This window comes from Bos grunniens, chromosome 8, assembly GCF_055505025.1.
Source record: "Bos grunniens cultivar Pamir isolate PY7600 chromosome 8, Bosgru_T2T1.0, whole genome shotgun sequence".
Lineage (NCBI taxonomy): Eukaryota > Metazoa > Chordata > Mammalia > Artiodactyla > Bovidae > Bos > Bos grunniens.
In genome coordinates, this window is record NC_141172.1 from 65805868 (window position 1) to 65831175 (window position 25308).

Below are 25308 nucleotides of genomic sequence, written 5' to 3' on the forward strand. Positions count from 1 at the left end.
TGAATGTTGAGCTTTAAGCCAACTTTTTCACTCTCCTCTTTCACTTTCATCAAGAGGCTCTTTAGTTGCTCTTCACTTTCTGCCATAAGGGTGGTGTCATCTGCATATCTGAGGTTACTGATATTTCTCCCGGCAATCTTGATTCCAGCTTGTGCTTCTTCCAGTCCAGCGTTTCTCATGATATACTCTGTGCATAAGTTAAATAAGCAGGATGACAATATACAGCCTTGACGTACTCCTTTTCCTATTTGGAACCAGTCTGTTGTTCCATGTCCAGTTCTAACTGTTGCTTCCTGACCTGCATACAAATTTCTCAAGAGGCAGGTCAGGTGGTCTAGTATTCCCATCTCTTTCAGAATTTTCCACAGTTTATTGTGATCCACACAGTCAAAGGCTTTGGCATAGTCAATAAAGCAGAAATAGATATTTTTCTGTAACCTTCTTGGTTTTTCGATGATCCAGTGGATGTTGGCAATTTGATCTCTGGTACCTTTGCCTTTTCTAAAAACCAGCTTGAACATCTGGAAGTTCATGGTTCACTTATTGCTGAAGCCTGGCTTGAAGAATTTTGAGCATTACTTTACTAGCATGTGAGATGAGTGCAATTGTGCAGTAGTTTGAGCATTCTCTGGCATTGCCTTTCTTTGGGATTGGAATGAAAACTGACCTTTTCCAGTCCCGTGGCCACTGCTGAGTTTTCCAAACTTGCTGGCATACTGAGTGCAGCACTTTCATAGCATCATCTTTTAGAACTTGAAATAGCTCAACTGGAATTCCATCACCTCCACTAGCTTTGTTCATAGTGATGCCTTCTAAGGCCCACTTGACTTCACATTCCGATGTCTGGCTCCAGGTGAGTGATCACACCATTGTAATTATTTGGGTCATGAAGATCTTTTTTGTACAGTTCTTCTGTGTATTCTTGCCACCTCTTCTTAATACCTTCTGCTTCTGTTAGGTCTCTACCATTTCTGTCCTTTATTGAGCCCATCTTTGCATGAAATGTTCCCTTGGTATCTCTAATTTTCTTGAAGAGATCTCTAGGCTTTCCCATTCTGTTGTTTTCCTCTATTTCTTTGCATTGAACACTGAGGAAGGCTTTCTTATCCCTCCTTGCTATTCTTTGGAACTCTGCATGTCACAGTATGATTATACCCATAATACATGTTCCCACCCAGGAGGGAGACTCTAGGGACCTTGATTCGAGACAGATTCAGCACAAGCATCCATCTGTATCATCACTCCAGAGAATAAGCATGACTGTACATCCCAGGAGGTGCTAGTGGTAAAGAGCCCTGCCAAAGCAGGAGACATAAGAGACGCAGGTTCGATCCCTGGGTCAGGAAGATGCCCTGGAGGAGGAAATGGCAACCCATTCCAATATTCTTGCCTGAAGAATACCATGGATGAGGAATCTGGCAAGCTATCATGCATAGGGTCACAAAGAGTCAGACACAACTGAAGTGACTTAACAACATTGCACATTCCACAGGACAATGGGAACATGTAGAATGTAGCCACTCAGACCAACAGCCAAAGTAAAGTGCCCCAAGGCAGCATAGCATGGTACAAAGAAGTCAGGCTTGCAAGAGGAAACTCAGGTTATGTTCCAGCTTTGTGTTAATGCACGTGAGATCTGGCGATTTGTGGATAGCCAAGGCTCAATTTTCTCAGGTGCTATTTTTTTTCCTGGCTGTGCTGGATCTTTGTTGCTACTGTGGGGGCTTTCTCTAGTTGTGGTAAGCAGGTTTCTCATTGGGATGGCTTTTCTTGTTGTGGAACACAGGTTTTAGGCATGTGGGCTCAGTAGTTGTGGCCCACGGGCTTAGTTCTTCTGTGGCATGTGAGATCTTCCTTGACCAGGGATCAAACATGCATCCCCCACATTAACAGGAGGATTCTTATCCCCTGTGCCACCAGGAAATTTCTCACCTATTATTAAATGTCGATAACAAAACTGACTTTGTTGTTTGCCTTAAAAATTGAAGGAGCAATGGTACAATGTAGACAGAACAAGGAAACAAGTACTTTGTAAAGTATACAGGCTCTACAAATGTTCATCATATAATTAATTTCCTTAGAACTTCAGCACATGGAAAAACCTCAAATTCCTGAGTCTTCCTTAAAAGATATGAACTTCATTTTATTTTTATTCTTGGTTCTTTGATGTTATTTTTTTAGTTATCACTCTTAAGCAATACATTCAAGTACCTCAACAAGCATTTTAAAAAAAGAAAACACACAAAAAGGTATGACAGTGAAAGATCTTCCTTCCCCAGCCCCAAATTCCAACCACATCCTGTTACTAGGTTTGTTGTGTGTGTGTGTGTGTGTGAGCTCTCAGAGCTCATGGGTACATACACAGGCAAAGACATTTATACATTTCAAAACAAAGCTTTGCACAGTGGCAGTATCACAGTCAATGAGCTTTATCCGAGCTGTGATTACTGCTAATTGAAAATTTTTCTCAAAATGCATTCTCTGCCCTCCCCCTTTTTAACCATAAGTGATAATACACTACATCTATGGTTCTGTATTTTGCTTTTTTCCTTAGAGAAACTTCCGTATCAGTACATTGAAAGCCTTCTCATTTCTTTGAAAGTGCCATTATCTCTACTGTGTGTTCGCCAACAGAGGGTGTTATTAAATCTTGAAGGTTTTGCCAACTTGAGAGGTGAAAATGCTGTCTCAGTACAATCTCAAGTTGTGTATGTGTGTTTAACAATTTAGTTCCTAAATGGACTAATAGGAGCTATTTATTATTTCTTTTTTAAAAAATTGTCTCATTTTAAGTCATTATCTTTTTTCTTATTAATTTTAGAGGTTTCTTTATGTGTTAGGGAGATTAACCTTCTGTCTGTGATATGATTTGAGAAGTATTTTTTCTCAATTTGTCATTTGTCTTTTGAAATTGTCTATGGCATAAGTGAGGCTTCCCTGGTAGATCAACTGGTAAAGAATCCGCCTGCAATGCAGGAAACCCCTGGGTTGAGAAGTTCACCTGAAGAAGGGTTAAGCTACCCACTCCAGTATTCTTGAGCTTCCCTGGTGGCTCAGATGGTAAAGAATCCACCTACAATGCCAGAGACCTGGGTTCAATCCCTAGGCCGGGGAGATCCCTTGGAGGAGGGAATGGCAACCCACTCCAGTATTCTTGCCTGGAGAATCCCTTGGACAGAGGAGCCTGACAGGCTACGTCCATGGAGCAGCAAAGAGACATGACTGAGTGACTCAGCACAGTAGATGGCATATGCTTGTATATACTTTATCATACACAGTTTTCTAAACTTTTACAAAGTCCAACTTATCAACCTTTGGTGTCTTATTGATTTGAGTTATGCTTAAAAAGACTTTTCACTCCAAAGACCCAAAAATAATTTTCCAATGCTTTCCTCTAGTCCTTTAGTGAATTTGTTTCTTACAGTTTAATATTGGGTTTATGCAGAACTTATGTGAGTGTGTGTTTAAGGCATAGACCCAATATTTTTGTCCCAACTAACTACTTAATTGTCATTTGTAAAGTAGTACTTTTCCCCTACTGTTTCTGAGATGCCAGCTTCATCATATACAGAGTTCCCATGTGCCTTAAGTCTGTATCAGGTGTTTGAGGACCAGAACTTTCAGTAAGTGATTCCATCAAAGGGAAATATCATTGGTTGGGGGGAACAAAAGGAGCATGATACTTTGTTGGGATCACTGTCACCAATTTGATCCTGTTCCCTTGTTCCTGATAATTTAATTTCTGTTGTAATACCCTGGAGGAACTGCGCTACAGGAGGTGGTGGTCTCTGGGCGGGTACCACTTCTCGCTTTTTAGAGAGTAATTCATTATGAAATCATATAAACATAACTTTGAAAGCTAACAATGACTGGCCTGAGACTCTTTATGCCTATTTATAGAAGGTATAAAAAGAGGCCTGACCCTGAAACCCTTTTCAGCCTCAGTTTCAAAGCTCCTAGTATCCCTGTGAACAGAAGCAAGAATCTTTAGTAACCCTTTTCTCTCTAGTCAGCCCTTCAAAGTTCAAATCACTGCAATCAGAGTATCTAAATGTATTGACATTTTTCTATTGGTCTAAACCATGCTAAGTGCTTCATTTACATCATTTCGTTTGATCCTCATAGCTGCTCTATGAAGGAGCTATTCATACTGGAGTTCTTTAAATATAGGCAACAGAAGCCAAATCTACCCAAGTCAAGCACAAGGAGAAATTATAAGAAAGGTATAAGGATGATCACAGAATCCAAGGAATAGCTGAAGAAACTAAATAGCTAAAGAAACTAAACTAAATAGCTAAAGCTAAAGGTTTGGAAGGGCAGGAAAGAGAATGTAGGATCTAGGTAGAAAAATGAATTAATATACTGTCTTGTTGGAATTTCCCTAAGAGATGAACTAACCTAACTAATGCTATTGGAGTCAACAACGCAAATGACTAAAAGTTTCATTGCTTTTCTCAGTGTTATACCTGAACTACGGAGAAGGCAATGGCACCCCACTCCAGTACTCTTGCCTGGAAAATGCCATGGACCGAGGAGCCTGGTAGGCTGCAGTCCATGGGGTCGCTAAGAGTCGGACACGACTGAACGACTTCACTTTCACTTTTCACTTTCATGCATTGGAGAAGGAAATGGCAACCCACTCCAGTGTTCTTGCCTGGAGAATCCCAGGGACGGGGAAGCCTGGTGGGCTGCCGTCTATGGGGTCGCACAGAGTCAGACACGACTGAAGTGACTTAGCAGCAGCATACCTGAACTATTCTACCTTTTCCAAAATTTGGTGAGAAGAAAAAGAAATCCCCCAAACAAAACCTACACGGGGTGAAAATGGAGTCTTTTTATTTTAGTTCTCCTATACCTGTGCTTCTCAAACTTGACATACACCTACTTTACCTTGGGATCTGATTAAAATGAAGATTCTGACTCTGAGGTCTTGGGTCAGGGAGTCTGATAGCATGCTTTTCCAATACCTCCTGAAGGAGGTAAAGCCTACTGGTCCACAGAGCACACTTTAAGCAGCTTGAACCTAGAGAGACCCAGTGGTAAGGGTGCTAGTAAAACATGAGCAAAAATGATCATAAAACTTGGGATACACTTACTGCTGCTACTGCTGTTAAGTCGCTTCAGTCATGTCTGACTCTGTGCGACCCCATAGATGGCAGCCCACCAGGCTCCGCCATCCCTGGGATTCTCCAGGCAAGAACACTGGAGTGGGTTGCCATTTCCTTCTCCAATGCATGAAAATGAAAAGTGAAAGTGAAGTCGCTCAGTTGTGTCTGACTCCTAGCGACCCCATGGACTGCAGCCCACCAGGCTCCTCACTTATCTCAGGGTTAATGGATTTGCTTTGGGGTCATCTATGGCTGGTTTTCCAATTTGATTGCCTAACAATTGCTTGCATCAATTGTGGATTGAGAAATGGGAGAATCTGTCTCTTTTGCTCATTTGTCTCAGACTGTTCAGAGCAGAAGTGTAGGGAGACGAGCCTTAACACACAGATAACTTAGATAAAGCCACACATGTGGACAGAACAATGGACAGCTGCCCGTGGGTTGTTTGTTACTTCAGTGTCCTGTGTTAAAGCCCACATTTTTGGCAATTAAACTGAATTCCTTAACTGAATTGGGAAACCTTTGACCTAATGACATTTTTCTTTCTGATTTTAACCTGAAGATACAGCAGCTATTATAATCAGTTCTGTCCATGTGAGTTGATGAGACAAGTCTTTAATGAGCACCTAACATTTATCCAAACTGTAAAGGAGAAATGGGGCTTCCCAGGTGGCCCAGTGGTAAAGAATCCACCTGTAATGCAGAAGACTTGGGAGATGCAGGTTCTATCCCTGGGTCAGGAAGATCCCCAGAAGAAGGAAATGGTAAGCCACTCCAGTATTCTTCCCTGGAAAACTTCATGGACAGAGGAGTCTGGAGGGCTGGACTGCAGTCCATGGGGTCACAAACAGTTGGACAAAACTGAGCAGTGCAAGTGTTAGTCGCTCAGTTGTGTGTGACTCTCTGTGACAGTAGCCTGCCCGGCTGCTCTGTCCATGGAATTCCCCAGGCAAGAATACTGGAGTGGATAGCCATTCCCTTCCCCAGGGGATCTTCCTGACCCAGGGGTCAAACCCCAGTCTCCCACATTGCGTGCATATAAAGGAGAAATAGGGGTTCCTACCCATAATGAGTTTGGCAAGAAAGTAACTCAAGTATAGAAGGATCCATGAGAACTGTGTTAAAACAAAAACAATTCCGTACTGAATTGTGTGGCACAAATCCACATTAAAATGCCAGTGGCTTAGAATTAGTTTAGTTTTGAGACTTTCAGAGTTTTATGATAAGTTAATTAAAGATAATGGAGGAAGAGGACCCTGGTGTACTTGCTATAGTCCATGAGGTTGCAAAGAGTCAACACAACTTGCAGCTGAACAACAACAGCAGCAATTAGAGGTAACCTGAGAGATCACTAAAATGATGAAAAATAATCTGTGAGTCACTTTCAAAGGGCCCAGCCCAGTCTCAAGGGCAGGAATAGTCTGAACAGGGTAATAACTGGTCCCTAACAGCATTCTCAGACCAGTAGGAGAAGGGGCTCTTCCTCACCCAGGATATAATATTCCAGGTAGGGCGAGCCCTGCTGTTGTGGAAGAGGAGGGCACCATGGGGTTAGGGAAGAGGCAGCAGGGGCACCAGTGGACCTCAGCAAGGGGCAGACAGAGAATTCATCTCATATCCGCCTTGGAGAGGTAGCCATGAGGCTCTTCATTTGATGAGCCTAAAGGGTAGATTGCCCAGGCATTTTTTTGTTGTTTTAGTTGCTAAGTCATGTCCTACTCTTTTGCAACCCCATGGACTATAGCCCACCAGGCTCCTCCAGGATTCTCCAGGCAAGAATACTGGAGTGGATTGCCACTTCCTTCTCCAGGAGATCTTCCTGACTCAGGGATCGAACACACATCTCCTGTATTGGCAGGTGGATTCTTTACCACTGAGCCACCAAAGGCATTATGGCCTAAGTTTTTTAAAACATAGGTCTTATTATCATTTAAATACTGTAAAGCCAATAGATCAATTCTATTGGGATGATAGTTTGTTACACTCACAGATTCCAAGAGAAGAGGGCATAACATAGTTCCAGGGTTAGTCAAAATGTTCAAGGAGTTGGGAAAAATGAGATAAGAGCCTTTACTGTGGTTTCTTTGGGAGGGAAAAGGCAAGGCAGGATAAACAAGCTTAAATTGGCTGGTTTGAATCATTTCACTAGGCTGTGGGGCTTAGAGGCTATCCCTTGTTGTCTGGTAACTGGCCCAGAGGTGATTAGGGCAGGTGGAAAGTGTGAACGCTTGGTAGAAGAGGTGACTGGTGCCATGGGCTTTGGATAGGTTAGTATGCCTGTTCAGGATGAGTTGTTTACTATCTCTAGAAATTTGATAGACCTAGAAGGGGCAATATGTTATTAATAGGGTGTCAGATTGTTCGCCAATTAAAATATCTGTGGATTAGGTTGGAACTCCAGCATTTGCCTGCAGAAAGGCCCTCCAGTCTGGCCAATTGCTATGACCTTTAGTCTCAATTGTTGGTTTCATCACTGACGGTCTTTGGGTCACAGGGCTTGTATCAACCAAACTTGATAGCTTGTGGGTCTCAGCATTGCCATGTCTGATTAAAACAATGGCATCTAGGAGTTCCCTAGTGGGAACTAGGGACCATGTTTAGTCTTAGGGAACTAAGACTCCATGCTTCCACTGCAGGGGGCACAGGTTTGATCCCTAGCTGGGAAACTACGATCCCAAATGCTGTGCAGCCAAAATACAAGAAAAAAAAAAAAAAAAAAACAAAGCAAACAAACAAAAGAGTAAACTTCAAACAAACCAATGGCTTTTTTGGAAGGTTTGAGCCTCCAGATTGCAAGCCATCAAAAGCACCCAGACCAAAGGTGTGCAGCTGCACTTGATGGTTCTTGCTTTTCTTTTGTTTGGTGAAAGTTTCTGCTCAAATGTGTCCCATATCGTATGAGCAATTGCCTGACTCATGGAACAATCTATGGTTAATGAGTCCCAGGAGAGTATGCATCTCAGCTCAGCCTCCAGCCCTTATAGGCTTCCCTGGTAGCTCAAAGGGTGAAAAATCTGCCTGTAACCTAGGAGACCCTGGTTCAATCCCTGGGTCAGAAAGATACCCTGGAGAAGGAAGTGGAAACCCACTCTAGTATTCTTGCCTGGGAAATCCATGGACAGAGGAACCTGGCCGGCTACAGTCCATGGGGTCACAAAGAACTGGACATAACTGAGCGACTAACACTTTCATTTCCAGCATTTATGGGATGAGGGTAATATCAAACGGATATAAAGATAAGGGGAGATATTATTAAAGGATTTCATGTATACTGAGTCTTTATACGCATTGAAATTCCCCTTTCAATATAGGGAAAGGTGGTGTGAAAATTCTTGAAGTTGACATCTAATGTAAATCAACCAAGATGTCTTGGATTAAGAGAGTCCTGGGCAAGGTAGACAACTTTTTAAATGTTTATTTGTTTGGCTGCGCCTGGTCTTAATTGCAGCACTCAGGGTCTTCAAACTTTGTTGTGACCGTGTGCTCTTTAGTTGCAGCATACAAATTCTTAGCTGTGGCATGTGAGATCTAGTTCCCTGGCCAGGGACGGAACCCATGGTGCCTGCACTGGGAGTGCAGAGTCTTAGCCACTGGACCATCAGAGAAGTCTTAAGATAGAGGAATTTTTAAAGGGCGTCCAGTGCTGAGATAACTGACTGCTTAAGATTTGACCAATCGTGTTCATCCTTGGATCCCACCCTTTATCAGGACATCCTGACTAAGGGGTAAAAACAGCAACGTTTCACTGAGCACCATCATTTTTGATGTTTGGCAAAGCCATCTGTACAGTGTGTGAACTCCCATTGCTGTTCATTCAGTTAACCCAAGGGGCTCTCCAGATAGCCAAGAAGCAAAGGACAAGGATGACCTCCTCCAGCGCCATGGCCTTTGGCAAGAAACTGGAGACAGAGGAGGCTGCTTTTTCCTGTAGGTGGAATATGCCAGAGGGTCCAAGTTTGGCTCCAGTATGTATTAAAGAGGCCTTAATAGCCATGCTGACCGTGTGGGTGATGTTTCCATGAGACAAAGCATAATGGGCAATGGGTATGCAAAGCTCAGAGACTCAGAGTCTATGAGAATCTCTATGTCCAGGAAAGCCCAGTAAGTGACCCGTCATTTATTCTTTTAATGGTATATTGCATGAATCTGGGGAGGGCAGTTTCTTGCATCAGAAGCCTCCACCTGCATACTTAGATAGTTATAACAGCCTATCCCTGGATGGCACAACCAGCCCCCTTGCCCAAAGTACTGGCTGATTTTCATTGTCTTTCTTTCTTTTTTTGGTCTCCTATCTCCCCTAGCTGTTGTCTATCCCTTCACTGTTTACCGGATAAATTCTTAGTGGTTCCTAGTGGTCCTGTCTGTGGGTGGTGGCCCCCTTTCTAGGCTGTCTCCATTACACTATAATGGTCTAGATCTATTTCCAAGGACAGTGACAGTGGCCTTAACAGCATGTTGAGGCTCTGTGCTTTGAGCATGCAGTTCTTGGTGTGCTGGTGAGCAGCAGCCAATGCACATCACTCCAGAATTTTCCACGCCTGAATCAACTGCATGACCTCCTTGGGGGTTTTAGTCAGGTCAAGGAAAACGTGTCCCTGCTTTGTTTCATTTTTGACTAAGCATTATGCCACCTGTCTCCAAGCATGTGATCCTTTATACCACACTGGTTCAGGAGACAGCACCTTATGCAGGAGCCCTGGTCTCTGGGGTGGATGCCCTCATTCTGACCCTGTGCCTGGCCGGCAACTCAGAAGAGCCTCCGAAGAGCATACTGTCTCTACTTGATGGGCAAGATGAAGTACAGGGAGAAATAACAACTTATTGCCTTCCCCCTCGCCCTGCACTCTCCAATACACACACACACATCAGTTCTGACTGGTCCCCTAGCACATGGAGGGAAGTCACACCTTGCTCCCTCCAGAGGATGCTTTGGTAAGCCTGTCTGGTTAATATATATATTAAAAAAAAAAGGTGCCCCTGGCGTATCACCCCAGGATCTAAGCAAATAGCTCAGTTCAGATCAAAATATGGGGAGGACTCAGCTTTTGACTTCTGAATTTAGCTTGAGAGTTAATGGCTGCTGCTGCTGCTGCTAAGTCGCTTCAGTCGTGTCCGACTGTGTGTGACCCCATAGACGGCAGCCCACCAGGCTCACCAGTCCCTGGGATTCTCCAGGCAAGAATACTGGAGTGGGCTGCCATTTCCTTCTCCAGTCCATGAAAGTGAAAAGTGAAAGTGAATTTGCTCAGTCGTGTCTGACTCCCAGCGACCCCATGGACTGCAGCCCACCAGGCTCCCCCGTCCATAGGACTCTGCAGGCAAGAGCACTGGAGTGGGGTGCCAGAGTTAATGGCAACATCCAACAAATGCAGCAAACAGGTTTGCAACCACAGCCAAAGTGCACACCAGCAAGCAGGGGCACCCACCCGGGCTACTGCTGCCCTCTAGTGGAACCAGCTAGTAAGTCAAGAATAGTCCGTAGGCATATCGCTGAAGTCTAAAGTCAGATCGCCCTGCTCACTGCACCAACTGCTTTAAACATAGGTTTCAGTATTATTTAGACGGGCTTCCCAGGTAACTCAGCAGTAAAGAATCCACCTGCCAATTCAAGAGATGCGGGTTCTATCCCTGGGTGGGGAAGATCCCTTGGAGAAGGAAATGGCAATCCACTCCAATATTCTTGCCAGGAAAATCCCATGGACAGAGTAGCCTGGTGGGCTACATCCACGGGGTCATAACAGAGTCAGACATGACTGAATGACTAAACAACAACATTATTATTTAGATATGACAAGGCCAACAGAGCCAGAGATGACTGCCATTGAAAAGAGAGTTTGTTATTCCCAGATCCCAAGAGAAGGGGCATGTGACACCGTGGATGGACACAGGGGTGAACACAGTCAGTCGGAAGGCAGAATGAGTAGGGAGGATGTGGGCCAGAGCCTCGACGGTATGTCAGAGTTTTCTCTGTACCTCCTGTAAAGACATTTGTCACTGGGTTTAGAGCCACCCAGATAATCCATGATGACCTCCTTGTCTCAAGATTCTTACAGTAACTGCATCTGCAAAGACTCTTTGTAAATAAGGTAACACTCACAGATTCAGGGACTTGATGTGGACATATCTTTTTTGGGGGGAGGGAGGGGGTCCATCATTTTGATCCACTACAATTGCCTTTTAAATACATTGCAGAGCGGGTATATGTGTGCATCTAGCTGATTCACTTTGTAAAGCAACTATACTCCAACAAATTAAAAAAAATAATAAACTAAAAATAAACACATCACAATTCTGACCCAATCTCACCATCTTCACTGTTACCACTGTGGGCCCAGATGTCCTCACCTCTCCATAGGACCAGTGCAAATTCTCCTTACTGGGCTCTGCTTCCAATCTTGCCTCTTCACAACCTGTTCTGCAAAATATAGCCAAGATTATCCTTTAAAAAGTCAAATCAGTCATGATACTACTTGGCTCAGAACCTCCATAGGCCTCCTTCCTGTGTATAATAAAAGGAAACAGCCTTGGTCTGGCTTATGTAATTGTGCCTCTGGATTCCTCTCCAACTTTTATCTTCTGCAGTTTCCTCCTGTGACCCAACCTCTCCCAGCAAGGAAAGAGTGTTCCAAAATGCTCTCTTCTCCAGTGGGACCTCTTTCTTTCATATGTACCCCTGGCTCATTCCCTCACTTCATCCAGGTTCCTACTCACTCAGATCTCACGTCCTTACAGAGGCTTCCCCTGAACACTCATCTGAAATAACACCAATTCTAATTCTCTATCCTGTAACTCTTCTTAGCACTTACGACACGTGGTGTTGGCATAAACATTCATTGTTTATTCCCTGAAGACAAGGGCTTCTTTACTCTGTAATAATGCCTGGCAAGGTAGACAATTAAGGAATATATTTATTGGGATGAATAAATGAATGGATAAATCTGCTGAGGATTTTCCTAACTAAGATCACCTTATTATATTTTCAAATTACTCCCAGTGGCTGCCCCATAAGAGCACTTATGGACCCAAAGCCCACATAACTACTATCTGTGTTATAGGGAGAAACAAGCACATTTTAAAAAAAATTATTGAAGTAAAATTTTATTGTTTTTACTTATTTTTTTAAACAGAATAACGGGGCTTATGTTGAATGAACTGTGCTACGGGAATTGCATGATTTATTGCTCAAGAAAGTGTTGAGCTGGTACTATCGTATTCCCACAAAGACAAGGAAGAAACAGTCACAGGGATAACTCCTTTAACATCTCACTTTCCAGGGATAGAGAAATGGCCATTTCTGACAATTGCTTTGAGTTCTTCATAATGGCTAGCCTTGTTAAAACGAATTATTAACAATTTCCTGGGATTTCCCTACTGGTCCAGTGACTGGGACTCTGCACTCCCAATGCAGGGAGCCTGGGTTCAATTCCTGATCAGGGAACTAGATCCCACATGCTGCAACTAAGACCTGGCACAGCCAAGTAAATTAATATATATTTTTTAAATTCCTGAGCATTTAGGGGGCTTCTGCTGTAGCTCAGCGGGTAAAGAATGCCTGCAATGCAAGAGACACCAAAGATGTGGGTTCAAGCCCTGGGTTGGGAAGATCCCCTGAAGGAGGAAATGACCCACTCCAGTATTCTTGCCTGGGAAATCTGATGGACAGAGCAGCCTGGCAGGCTACAGTCCATGGGGTTGCAAAAGTCAAACACGACTGAGCACAAGCACACACCCCTGAGCATTTACTGAAAGGGGTGTGTATGTGTGTGTGGGGGTGTCTTGCTAGACAAATAGTTATATAAATAGCATGCAAATAAAAGTAATAAAAGTAAGTGATACAGTCGGAATACTTAAGGGAAGCAGCTGGAGGTCAGCTGCTCAGATCCAGGTAAAAGTGTTGAATATTATGGAATGAAGGACCCAGTGGCTTGCCTGAGACCCAGATCCTGCCCTGCCATTCTCCTCTGTTAGGGCCCTGCATCCTTGTTCACATTACCCCAGCTCCCAGGGTCTGACCAAGAATAGGCACAATTGTTAGTCACAAGGTACTTCCACTTTTCGGCTCTCTTAATCATCCACTGCTTGGAGTCCCGAGCCAGCTTCCCCACTGGCTGGACTGGCTTCCTGAGGTGCTTTTCTGAGCCATGCCTGAGCTTGACATCCACCTGGATGAGGCCTGGGGCTCTGACTGCCTATGCTGGGACTGGCCTCTCAATCATATCCTCTCCCTGGCTCTTCTACGTTCCCTGCTCCCCAACAGGAGGGGTTCTGTCTCCATCTGCCTTTGTCCTCCTCCTCCCAGGTCCCTCCACTTCTCCTACGGGTGTCACGTTCCTGACTCTGAGCAGAGCCAAACTCCCTCTTGGCTGTGGACCCAGCCAGTCTCATGTGTTTCCAGGAACTTGGCCAAGCCCTGGAAGTCCCTCTTCTCCATGTATCCAAGACAGACCCACAGGCAGACTGCAAGCTGGCCATGCCCTGGGGCATGTGGGGTATGTGTGTGCTCAGTCGCTCAGTCGTGTCCAGCTCTTTTGCGACCCCATGGACTGTAGCCCGCCAGGCTCTTCTGTCCTTGAAATTTTCCAGGCAAGAATACTGGAATGGATTGCCATTTACGACTCCAGGGGATCTTCCCCACCCAGGGATCGAACCCGTGTCTCTTGCATCTTCTTCATTGGCAGGTGGATTCTTTACCACTGAGCCACATGGGAAGCCCCTAGAAGTTTCTATTCATAGCATGGATTGATGTGTGAGTGACTCAGGGCAGGAATAGACACAGAATTTCCACTTGCTCACTTCCTTTTCACTTCTTAAACCTCTCCTCTGGAATACCCCTTGCTAAGACCTCTAATGAACTAAAAAAAAAAAAAAAAAAAAACCAATAACTCAGTGAGTCAAACAAGAAATCTTCAGAATTTACAATTTTTTTTTAACAGTTTATGAGACCCCAGATCTGAAATCAAGGTATCAGCAGGGTGACTTCCTTCAGGAAATCTGAGGGAGAGTCTATTCTACACCTCTCTCCTCACCTCTGGTGGTTGCCAGGAACATGAATCCTTGGAGTTTCTTGGTGTGAGCAGCACCCTCTGATCTCTGCTTCTGTCTCCACGTGGACTTTATCTCTCTGAGACTCTTTATGTCCTTCCCTTTTCCCATAGGAACACTAGTCATTGGTTTTAGGTTTCATTTTAACCCCATACGATCTCATCTTAATCTTTGACTAAATGTATGTGCAAAGACTCTGTTTCCAAATAAGATCTCCTTCCGAGGTTCTGGGTAGATGTGAATCCGTGGGGCATGGGGGAACACTCTTCAACTAACTACATCTTCTTAATCTGTAAATGCTTTTGCTGTTGTTCAGTTGCTAAGTTGTGTCTGACTCTTTGAGACCCTGTAAACGGTAACCCACCAGGCTCCTCTGTCCACGGGATTTTCCAGGGAAGGATACTGGAGCAGGTCACCATTTCCTTCTCCAGGGCATCTTCCTGACTCAGGGATCAAACCTGCATACCCTACACTGGCAGGCAGATTCTTCACCACTAAGCCATTAGGGAAGCACATTTTAAACTTTGTTAAAAACACACTTTCCCCATTCCTTTCCCTCATCTTTTTGGACAGTCCTCTCAGTATTTCCTCTATCAATAAAAATCACTTTAAAAATTCACACATACATTTCTCTGAAAAATCACTAAGCATATATTTTCTGTAGCTGCTCCCTTCGGATGATGGCTTCCCCCTTATGTACAGTACCTGCCTGGTCCTAGAAGATTTTGAATTTGTGATTCCATCACATGTAGAAGGTTTTCTGTGGTCAGAATAAAATTGACTGAAATAGTAGTAACCTTACAATTTCTACCATGCTGGGCAAATCTACTTATTGATTTCTTTCATCTATCAGACAACACTTGAAAAATGAATGCCCAGACCCCCCTGGTGGTGCAGCGGATAGGAATCTGCCTGCCAATGCGGGGGACATGGATTTAATCTCTGGTCGGGAAGATTCCACATGGCTTGGAGCAACTAAGCCCGTGGGCCACTGCTACTGAGCCTGTGTGCTGCAACTACCGAAGCCCCAGTGCCTAGAGCCTGTGCACCATGAGAAGATAAGCCACCTCAGTGAGAAGCCCACAACTAGGGAGAAGCCTTTCATAGCTAGAGAGAGTCCAAGCAAAGCATGAAGACCCAGTGCAGCCCAAAACAAATACACAAATAAATAAAAATTTTAAAAAAAGAATGCCGACTCTAGGTTAGGCAGTATTCTTAGCAATGGGAATACAATTTTGAACAAATACACCTGCTGTTATGGATATTACTGACTAGTAAGAAGAAAAAAAAAAAAGATGTGACTCACACAACTAAATGAAAAAGATAATTATGCTAAATCTTACAAATGAAAGGTCCATGGTACTGAGAAGACAGAAGGGGAGTTAGGGAAGGCCAAGATATAAAGGATGACGGATTTAACTGGACAAGGGAAAGGAACAACCTATGCATAGGAACAGTATGTGCAAAGGTCCTATGGCTGGAGGCATCATTATATATTATAAGACTAAAGGAAGAATCATGTAGTTGAATGCGAGGAAAGTTTGATAGAAAAAGAGGGAGAGGGGCAGCAGCCAGACCAAGCAGAAGCTTGTCAACTGTGCCGAGTTTGTCTTTATCCTAAGAGCAATGGGACATATTAACATGTTTTAAGAGACAAAGTGTTCCCAACCCAGGGATCAAACCCAGTCTCCTGCATTGCAGGCAGATTCTTTATCATCTGAGCTACAAGGGAAGCCCTATTAAAGTCATTACCCTGGATGTAATTTGCAAAATAGATTTAAGCGGTGTAAGAATAGACAGGAGCAGACCTATTAGGAGGCTTTTGCTAAAATCTAAGTGAGAAATGATAGTATTTTGGATGAGGATAATTTGATAGAGATGGAAAAATATGGAAAGATCTGAGAGAGGAGGTAGAATGTTGGTGATGGATGGAATGTGGGGAGCTAGGAGAGCTGCGGAGAAGAGTCAAGGGTAAGTTCTCGGTCCAGGAAGTGTAAATACATGCTGTTGTCTGAGGCAGGGAGCTGCTGCACTTCCCAGGTGGCGCTAGTGGTAAAGAACACACCTGCCAATGGAGGAGTCATGAGTGACACGGATTCGATCTGTGGGTCAGGAAGATCCCCTGGAGAAGGGCATGGCAACCCACTCCAGTATTCTATCGAAAGAATCCCATGGACAGAGGAGCCTGTTGGGCTATAGTCCATAGTCCAACTCGCAAACAACTGGACACGACTGAACCAACTTAGCACACACACACACACACACACACAAGGCAAGGAGTATGCATCTGAAATGGAGGGGAAGAGGTAAATAGGTAATTTGCTTTAGGAGTCAAGGTGCTGCTGAAATACTCAAGAGGAGATGTTGAAGTGGGGGATGGTAATCTGAGTCTGGAGCTCAGAGAAGTTTGGTTAAATTACAGCACATTATAAAATGCTTCGAAGAAGGCAATGGCACCCCACTCCAGTACTCTTGCCTGGAAAATCCCATGGACAGAGGAGCCTGGTAGGCTGCAGTCCATGGGGTCACTAAGAGTCAGACAGGACTGAGTGACTGACTTCACTTTCCCTTTTCACTTTCATGCATTGGAGAAGGAAATGGCAACCCACTCCAGTGTTCTTGCCTGGAGAATCCCAGGGACGGGGGAGCCTGGTGGGCTGCGGTCCATTGGGTCGCATAGAGTTGGACACGACTGAAGTGACTTAGCAGCAGCAGCAGCATAAAATGCTTAACTCAGCATCTGTTCGTAAGTGCTAGCTAATGCTTATTATTTTCCAACAATATTGTTAATGTGGTAGAAATTGACATGATAAAATTTATAGGATTAAATGTGTTAACACATTTTAAAGTACTTAAAACAATGCCTAGCATATAGGGAAAGCTTAATAAAAAATTAAGGAAGAAATAAAAGACCTTATCTCTGAAAACACTTTTTCTGGTTTTTTATTAAATTTATTTATTTTAATTGGAAGATAGTTATTTTACAATATTGTGAAGTTTTTGCCATACATCGGTATGAATCAGCCTTAGGTATACAGGTGTCCCTTCCCTCTTGAACCTCCCTCCCAGCTTCTTCCCCACCTCGTCCCTCCAGATTGTCACAGAGCACCGGCTTCGATTGCCCTGCATCATACATCAAACTTACACTGGTCATGTATTTTACATATGGTAATATATATGTTTCAATGCTATTCTCTCAAATCATCCTTCTCCCACTGAGTCCAAAAGTCTGTTCTTTACATCTGTGTCTCTTTTGTATACCCTGAGGAAACCAGAATTGAAAACACTTCTGATTTCTGTGTATCAGTCAGTATAAGAGATTACGATGTACTCAAAGTCTGACCCAGGGTTTTAGAATTTCACAGAAAAGGAATGGATATCTGCACCTATTACTTTGAAAACCTGACTTCACTTTTCAGAAATGTCACATTTCTGAAAACGGCCCTTCACACTGTTGCCAGTGAAAGCACTGAACAGAGACAAGCGACCTGTTCTAATTCTTGGTCCCAACTTCCCTACTTGTGTGACCTCCCTTGGGCTTCCTGAAGGGATTGAATCAAATGACCCCTCTCCATTTTAAGATTTCAGAGCTGATGTCTAAACCTCTTTGCAAAAGACAGCCTCTCACCCCTGGAATGAGAAGCCCACAGGAGGGTCACAGAGAGGCTGGAGTCCAGCAGAGAGCCTGACCTGCATGCTCTGTTACTACATCTGAAGCTGGACGGTCACACAGAGCAGGCATGATCATCGAATTCACAGGAGTCTTGGAAGCCTCACTCAGTATTTCCATTTAAGTCAAAGGTCAGTGATTTCCCCACTTTCTGCCTCTGAGACTTGGGAAGATGAGAAACACAGAAGCAACAGGGTTTGGGACACTGGCTCCTGGGAGCGAATCCGTTTAGGGAGCAAGGAAGTGGGCGTATTGAGTTTGGGTTTCTAAACCCTTGGGACCCTTCAGCCCTGAGAAACAGATGAGAAAGCTGAGTAAACTGATGAATGCATATTCCACCATAAAACCCCTTCTAAGAGGAAGCACACACTTAGAAAGATGCTTGGGGACATGTATTGCTCAGAGCAACTACTGTGTTTCAGAGCAAAGCTATAAGTCACAGAACGTAGGAGGGAGGAAAAGTCTGTTTGGGGAAGTATGAGTGTTAGTTGCTCAGTCGCGTCCAACTCTTTGTGACCCCATGGACTGTAGGCCTCCAGGCTCCTCTGCCCATGGGATTCTCCAGGCAAGAACACTAGAATGGGTTGCCCTTCCCTTCTCCAGTGGATTTTCCCAACCTAGGGATCAAACCCAGGTCTTCCACATTGCAGGCAGATTCTTTACTGTCTGAGCTACCAGAAAAGCCCTTCCCTGTTTGGGGAGGAGATGAGTATAAACTCCAGCTCTGGGACTTCTCTGGTAGTCCAGTGGCTAAAACTCCTACACGCTCAATTCAGGAGACTTGGGTTTGATCCCTGGTCAGAAAACTAGATCCCACATGCTACAACCAAGACCCACTGCAGCCAAATAAATAATTATATAAAATAAATATTAACATTTTTTTAAATTAGATAGAAATTAAACCCCAGCTCTGCCACCAACTCTGCAGCCATAGACAAGTCACTTTCTGAGCCTTAACTCCCTCATCTTTAAAATCTTCATTTCTTCCCTGACTTACCTCATGGGATTGTCATAAAAATATTACAATGAAGAAAGCAAAGCACAGTACCTAGGACATAGTAAGGACTAATTTCTCAACATGCCTACCAGATTCTTTCCAAAGCAGACATAAACTAGGTTTTGTCCCATTGCATGCAGCAAGAAAGTTCACCATGCAAGGAACTCATCAGGGAGAAGGTAGGACATGTTCTTCTCACGGTCCTCATTCCCCTGAAGTGATCCTCTCCCGGAATCAACTATGGGATCAATTATGGAAAAGAAGTAAAGCAAAGAGGCAGAGAGAGACAGGCTCTGAACCAGTAAACACTCAACCCAGGGGAACTCGAAATATCTGAGCTCAGTGGAAAGTTTCTTTGTGTGCTCTGCCTGTGCTTTCAACCAAGTTGTTATTCAGTTGCTCAGTTGTGTCCAACTCTGTGCAACCGCATGGACTGAGGCATGCCAGGCTTCCCTGTCCTTCACTGTCTCCTGGAGTTTGCCCAAACTTATGTCCATTGAGTCAGTGATATCATCCAATCATCTCATCCTCTGTTGGCCCCTTCTCCTCCTGCCAAGCAGGGTCCCAGAAATGTTTTCTGGATCATGGGTCTTTTGGAATGTATCTGTAGGAAACTTGTTGCTCCACACAGAGCTAGTCTGAGAGGGTGCCAGATCACAGAATCTGACCAGGGCCCCAAGAGATCCAGGAAAACATATCTGATCGATAAACAAAGTGATTTTGTCAATTGCGTATAATCTTTGAAGACAATTTCTTTCATTGATACACAGAAGGGAAAAAAAGTTGTTTTCAGAGACATCATTTAAAAAAATTTCTCCTTAACCTTGACTAAGCTCTTGCTACATGTAAGGTATTATTTTAAGTACTTTAAAAGTGTTATGTATTTATCAAGTACATTAAATCATGTTTCCATAACCACACTCCCTTGTCCACTATTATTAGAGTAAAAGGGCAAAATGTTTCCCCTTTCTGACAGAAAGCTCCCTGTATTTCCTGTGCCAACCTCACAGCTGTGAGAGTGGCTGAGGGAAAGATCCAGAGAGCTCCGTGAGCCTCTGTCAGGACCCCTGCCCCAGCACCCACAGCTAATCTCCTCACGGCCCATAAGGTCAGCTTGCAAAAACTCAAAACCACTTACTACCATACCCTGTGCCCAGATGACCCTCACCCCTGCAACCTGGCCCAGTGCCCTCTGCAGCAGCTGCTGCTCGTCGGGAAAATGCCACTTCAGCTCATCCTGAACTTTACTCTCCCTTTCTTGATTTTACTTAGTGGGTTTCATCCCTGGTTGCACATTAGAATTGCCTGCAAAGCATGCATTTTTGTTTTTAATTTAAAAATACATACTCTGTTCTCAAATAATTAAATCAGAATTGGTGCAGGGTAGGGTGGAATGGAGTTAAGACTTTTTTAAGGTCAAACAGAAAGAGGATTATTAACAAGTTTTAGGTAGTGTATAGGGCCTCTAGGAGAGTAATACGATATTACTTACATGTGGAATCTAAAAACAAAAAATGATACAAATATGTGTGTGTGTGTGTGTGTGTGTGTGTGTGTGCACGCGCATGCACGTGCTCAGTTGCTGTGCTCAGTCATGCCCAACTCTTTGCTACCCTTTGGACTGTAGCCCTCCAGGCTCCTCTGTTCATGGAATTTTCCAGGCAAGAATACTGGAATGGCTTGTCATTTCCTCTTCCAGGGGTTCTTCCCAACCCAAGGATTAAAACTGCATCTCCTTCGTCTCCTGTATTGCAGGCAGATTCTTTACCACTGAGCCATCAGGGAAGCCATATACATATACATATACATATATATATACACAAACATATATGCTATGCTATGCTAAGTCACTTCAGTCGTGTCCGACTGTGCAACCCCATAGACAGCAGCCCACCAGGCTTCCCCGTCCCTGGGATTCTCCAGGCAAGAACACTGGAGTGGGCTGCCATTTCCTTCTCCAATGCATGAAAGTGAAAAGTCAAAGTGAAGTCACTCAGTCGTGTCCAACTCTTAGCGACCCCACGGATTGCAGCCTAACAGGCTCCTCCGTCCATGGGGTTTTCCAAGCAAGAGTACTGGAGTGGGGTGCCATTGCCTTCTCCGACACAAACATATATAGATAGATAGATTTACATAAAACTGAATCACTTTGCAGCTCACCAGAAACTAACACAATATCGTAAATCAACTACACCAATTTTTTAAAAAAGGTCTCCCCCCAAAAAATCCATATTCTCTTCCCAAATATTTAAGTCAGAATCGGGGAGGATAGAGTTAAGGCCTTTATTTTAAGATCAAACAGGAAGGGGTTTGTTAACAAATATTAGGCCATGTACAGGGTCTTGAAAACAGCCAGAACTCCAGCTGGGTCAGCGGGGAGGCCAGAACAAAGCTCAGCCCTCCTTCCTGGGGGCTGCCCTGGGTAGAGGGAGGTATCCACTGCGACTTTCACCAGGCATTGGAGTCTGTTCACCACACATTCCCTATGTGGTCCTCATTGCCAGAAGGAAGTTTGGGTTTTGTTTCTGATAATTACCACACAGTAAAATTTACTTTTTCACTTTTTATTTATTTATTTATTCTTGGCTGTGCCGGGTCTTCATTGCTGGGCAGGCTTTCTCTAGTTGCAGCAAGCAGAGGCTACTCTTCTAGTTGCAGTGCATGGGCTTTTCATCGCATTATGTTCCTCTTGGTGCAGAGAATGGCTCTAGGACACTCAGGCTTCAATAGTCGCAGTTCCTGGACTTTTAAGCACAGGTTCAACAGTTGTGGCATACAGGCTTAGTTGCTCCACAGTATGTGGGATCGTCCCACACCAGGGATTGAACTCATGTCTCCTGCATTGGCAGTCAAATTCTTTAACACTGAGCCACCAGGGAAGCCCAAAAATTTACTTTTTTTTTTTTATTATGTACGATTTTGTGTTTTAACACACATAACTGAACAGCTCCATTGTCCTGAATAACTCAGGTACCCCTCTCTAGTTAAACCCTCCTCCCATGACCAGTCATCAGTTTTCCATCACTGTAAATTTGCCTTTGGGGCAACGTGATATAAATGAAATAATACAGTTCGTAACCTCTTCAGACTGGATTCTTTCACTCAGCATAAGACCCTTGAAATCAATCCAAGTTGCTGTATTTACAGTTTGTTCCTTTTCATTGTTGAGTCATGTTCCGTTGTACAGATGGACCAATTTATTTACCTGCTGAAGAGATATTTAAATTGTTTCTGGTCTTCAGGTACCAGTAACGGAACTGCTGTGTCTAGGTTTCGCTGTGAACATAAGTTTTCTTTTTCCTGGGTCAATACCTTGGAAAGGGATTGCCAGGTCTGACAGGAAACAAACTGTTTTTCCAAAGAGGCCATCCAGCCTCCCCGTCAGTGCATGCTAGTTTCTGTTGCTCCATATCCTTGCCAGAATTTGGTATTGCCATTATATTTCATCTTAGCCATTTTCACAGGTGTGTGGTTGGTTTTTTGATTTTTTTTTTTAATGTTTTGGCCACCCCATGCTGCTTGTGGTATCTTCCCTGACCAGGGATCGAACCCAGACCCCATATGTTGGAATCATGAAGTCTTAACCACTGGACCACAGGGAAGACTCTGTATCTTCCATTTTTTAATTTTTATTAGAGTATAGTTTCTTTGCTGTAGTTGCATCTTACTGTGGGGTTTTTTTATATGCATTTCTCATTGGTATTTTTTTAATGTCTTCACGTGACTCTTATTACAGTTGCTAATAGGTAGCTAGAGTTGCAAACCATTGAAAAAACTAAAGCATGGCTGTCCAATGAGGCCGAGCCTCTACCGCTAAATCTACTAAAGTACCTTCATATTTATGCTGTGTTCCTACCTGTTACAGGGGGTGAGCCTCCTTGTTCTCACCAGCAGTTCTACCTGAGTTCTGTTTCCACATTGAATTTTGTCCCCTCTTCCCAGGCCAGTGGAACTGTTTGTGGAATTGTTTATTCTCTTTCATCATTTTTCCTTCCCCTGGATATTATTGTCAACACCATATTGTAGTAAAAAAAAAAAAATTCTTTAGCCTACATCCTTCTCTGGCAATCACCATTTCTCTGCTCTTCCTTCAATTATTAAAAAAAGCTGTCTAGTTTAGTATCTCCACATCCTTCCCCGACTCCAGCTTTTGCCCTCCCATCTTCTTTTATATTTACTCCAATCAGACTTTCACCTCCATCAGTCCATGAAAACTGTCCTTACAAGTTCACCAATTGCCTTCAAAAGTCAAATCCAAAGTTTAGACACTCTCAGTCCTTAACTTCTTCAACTATAATCCGCAGGCTTGATCAGTACTTCGCTTTCTTAATTTTCCTTTGGCCTAGCCTCAAGGTTATCCTCCCATCTCAGTAGCTCCTTTGTCTCAACTTCCTGGCTGGTTCCTCCTCATCTTTCTGATTCTACAACTTGGAGTGGTCCTGGGCTTGGTCTTCAGATAGCTTCTCTTTATACTCACTTCCTGGATGATCTTATTCTATCCCATAGCCCCAGATACCATCTACATAGTAAGTGACTTTCAACTTTCTATCTCTGATCTAGACCTCCCCACTAAATCCAGAGTCCTATAGCAAACTTTCCACTTGGCCTTAGCATTTGCAATTCTAATAGGCATTGAAAACTGCATGTGCATAACTGAATAAATTCCAGATTATCTATTACCCATCTGATCTTCCTCATCTCAGAAAACACCAATTCCATTCTTCCAGCTGTTCAGGCTAAAAACCTTGAAATTATGCTTGATTTCTCTTTCTCTCCGATGCTACATCCACTCAACCAGCAAATCTTTTTGGCTATTTCTTTGAATATATCCAGAAGGCAAATAATGCCTTCAATTCCTCCTGCTGCATCCTAGTACAAGTTACAATCAGCTCTCACTGAATTATTGCAATACCCTATAAATGTCTCCCTGCTCCCACCTTCCGCCATCAGTTTATTCTGCATACAGCTCAAGAGTAAACATTCAAAATGTTCAAACCAAATTAATCGAGAGATATCACTCCATTTAACCAGCTGCAGTGCCTCTCCCACCTCACTGTGAAAGTAAACTGAGTCTATGCTGGTATTTCCAGAATCTTTCCCTGGCTGCCTAGCTGACCGCATTTCTTGTTTCTTTTCATTTTAATGAAATATAGTTGATTTACAATGTTGCATTGAATTTCTGCTGTACAGCAAAGTGACTCAGTTACCCACATTTGTACATTGTTTTCCATATTCTTTTCCATTATGGTTTATCATAGGCTATTGAATATAGTTCCTGTGCTATACAGTGGGACCTTGTTGTTTCTCCATCCTACATATAATAGCTTGCATCTGCTAATCTCAGATTCCCACACCATCCCTCCCCCACCCCTTGCTTTGGAAACCACAAGTCTGTTTTCTATTGTCTGTGAGTGTATTTCTGTTTGGTAGATATTCTCATGTGTGTCATATTTTAGATTCCACATCTAAGTGATATCATATGGTATGTGTCTTTGTCTTTCTGACCAAACTTCACTTTAGTATGATAATATCTAGGTCCATTCATGTTGCTCCAAATGGCATTATTTCATTCTTTTTATGGCTGAGTAATATTCCATTGTATATATACTACATCATATTTATTCATTCATCTGCCTTCTGACCTGATTTCTACCCCTCATCCACCTTGGGCTCATCCTGCTTCAAGCATGTATGCTAAGTTGCTTCAGTCCTGTCTAATCCTTTGCACCCTATGGACTATAGCCCTCCAGGCTCCTCTGTCCAGGGGATTCTCCAGGCAAGAATACTGGAGGGGGTCTCCATGCCCTTATATCTCCTGTACTGACAGGCAGGCTCTTTACCACTAGTGCCACCTAGGAAGCCCCTCTCCTCTCATAAGTATTTACTATGGCTGGTGGCTTACAACACACAGAACTGCAGTTGTGTTCTCAGTGGTATGATTTGGGAGAACGGACATGAGAGAGTAGTGTAATCACTGGTGATTTGGAGCAAGCTTCCACTTTGGAGCCCTTCTCCTTGCTCTTCCCTCTGCCCAGATACCCTTCCTCTGAACATCTGCCTGATTCTTCCCTCCCTTTATTCAGGTCTCTGCTGGAGGCCGTCTTGCCCACTGTCTAAAACAGGATTTCTCCCTTGTCATTCTTACTCTGCTTAATTTTTCTTCAAGGCACATATCACAAGATCACCTAGAATTAACTCATTTATTTATCGTAGGTCCCCCTCCGCATCCCCCTGGAACATGAGCTTCGTGTGTCAGGATCTTTCTACTGAATTCCTTGCTGTATTCATGTGTCTGCAACAGTGCCTACAGCACACTGAAGCAGTTCACTAGGGGTTGGATGAATAAGTAAATGAATCTTCCCTTACACAACCATTAGTGACATTTTTCCTTTCTAAAGCTTCCCTAAATATCTTTTGAGCTGGGTTTCCTCTGGATAATAACTCCTGGAGGGCCCCAGTACATGTTTTTTTTTCCTAACCACATTTCCTAG

General features: G+C 43.6%; 1 pseudogene; it reads left to right on the forward strand.

Moving 5' to 3' along the window:
• The first annotated feature begins 2393 nt into the window (after nt 1-2393).
• Nucleotides 2394-2557, forward strand: LOC147367293 (U4 spliceosomal RNA; annotated as a pseudogene).
• Nucleotides 2558-25308: the final 22751 nt, after the last annotated feature.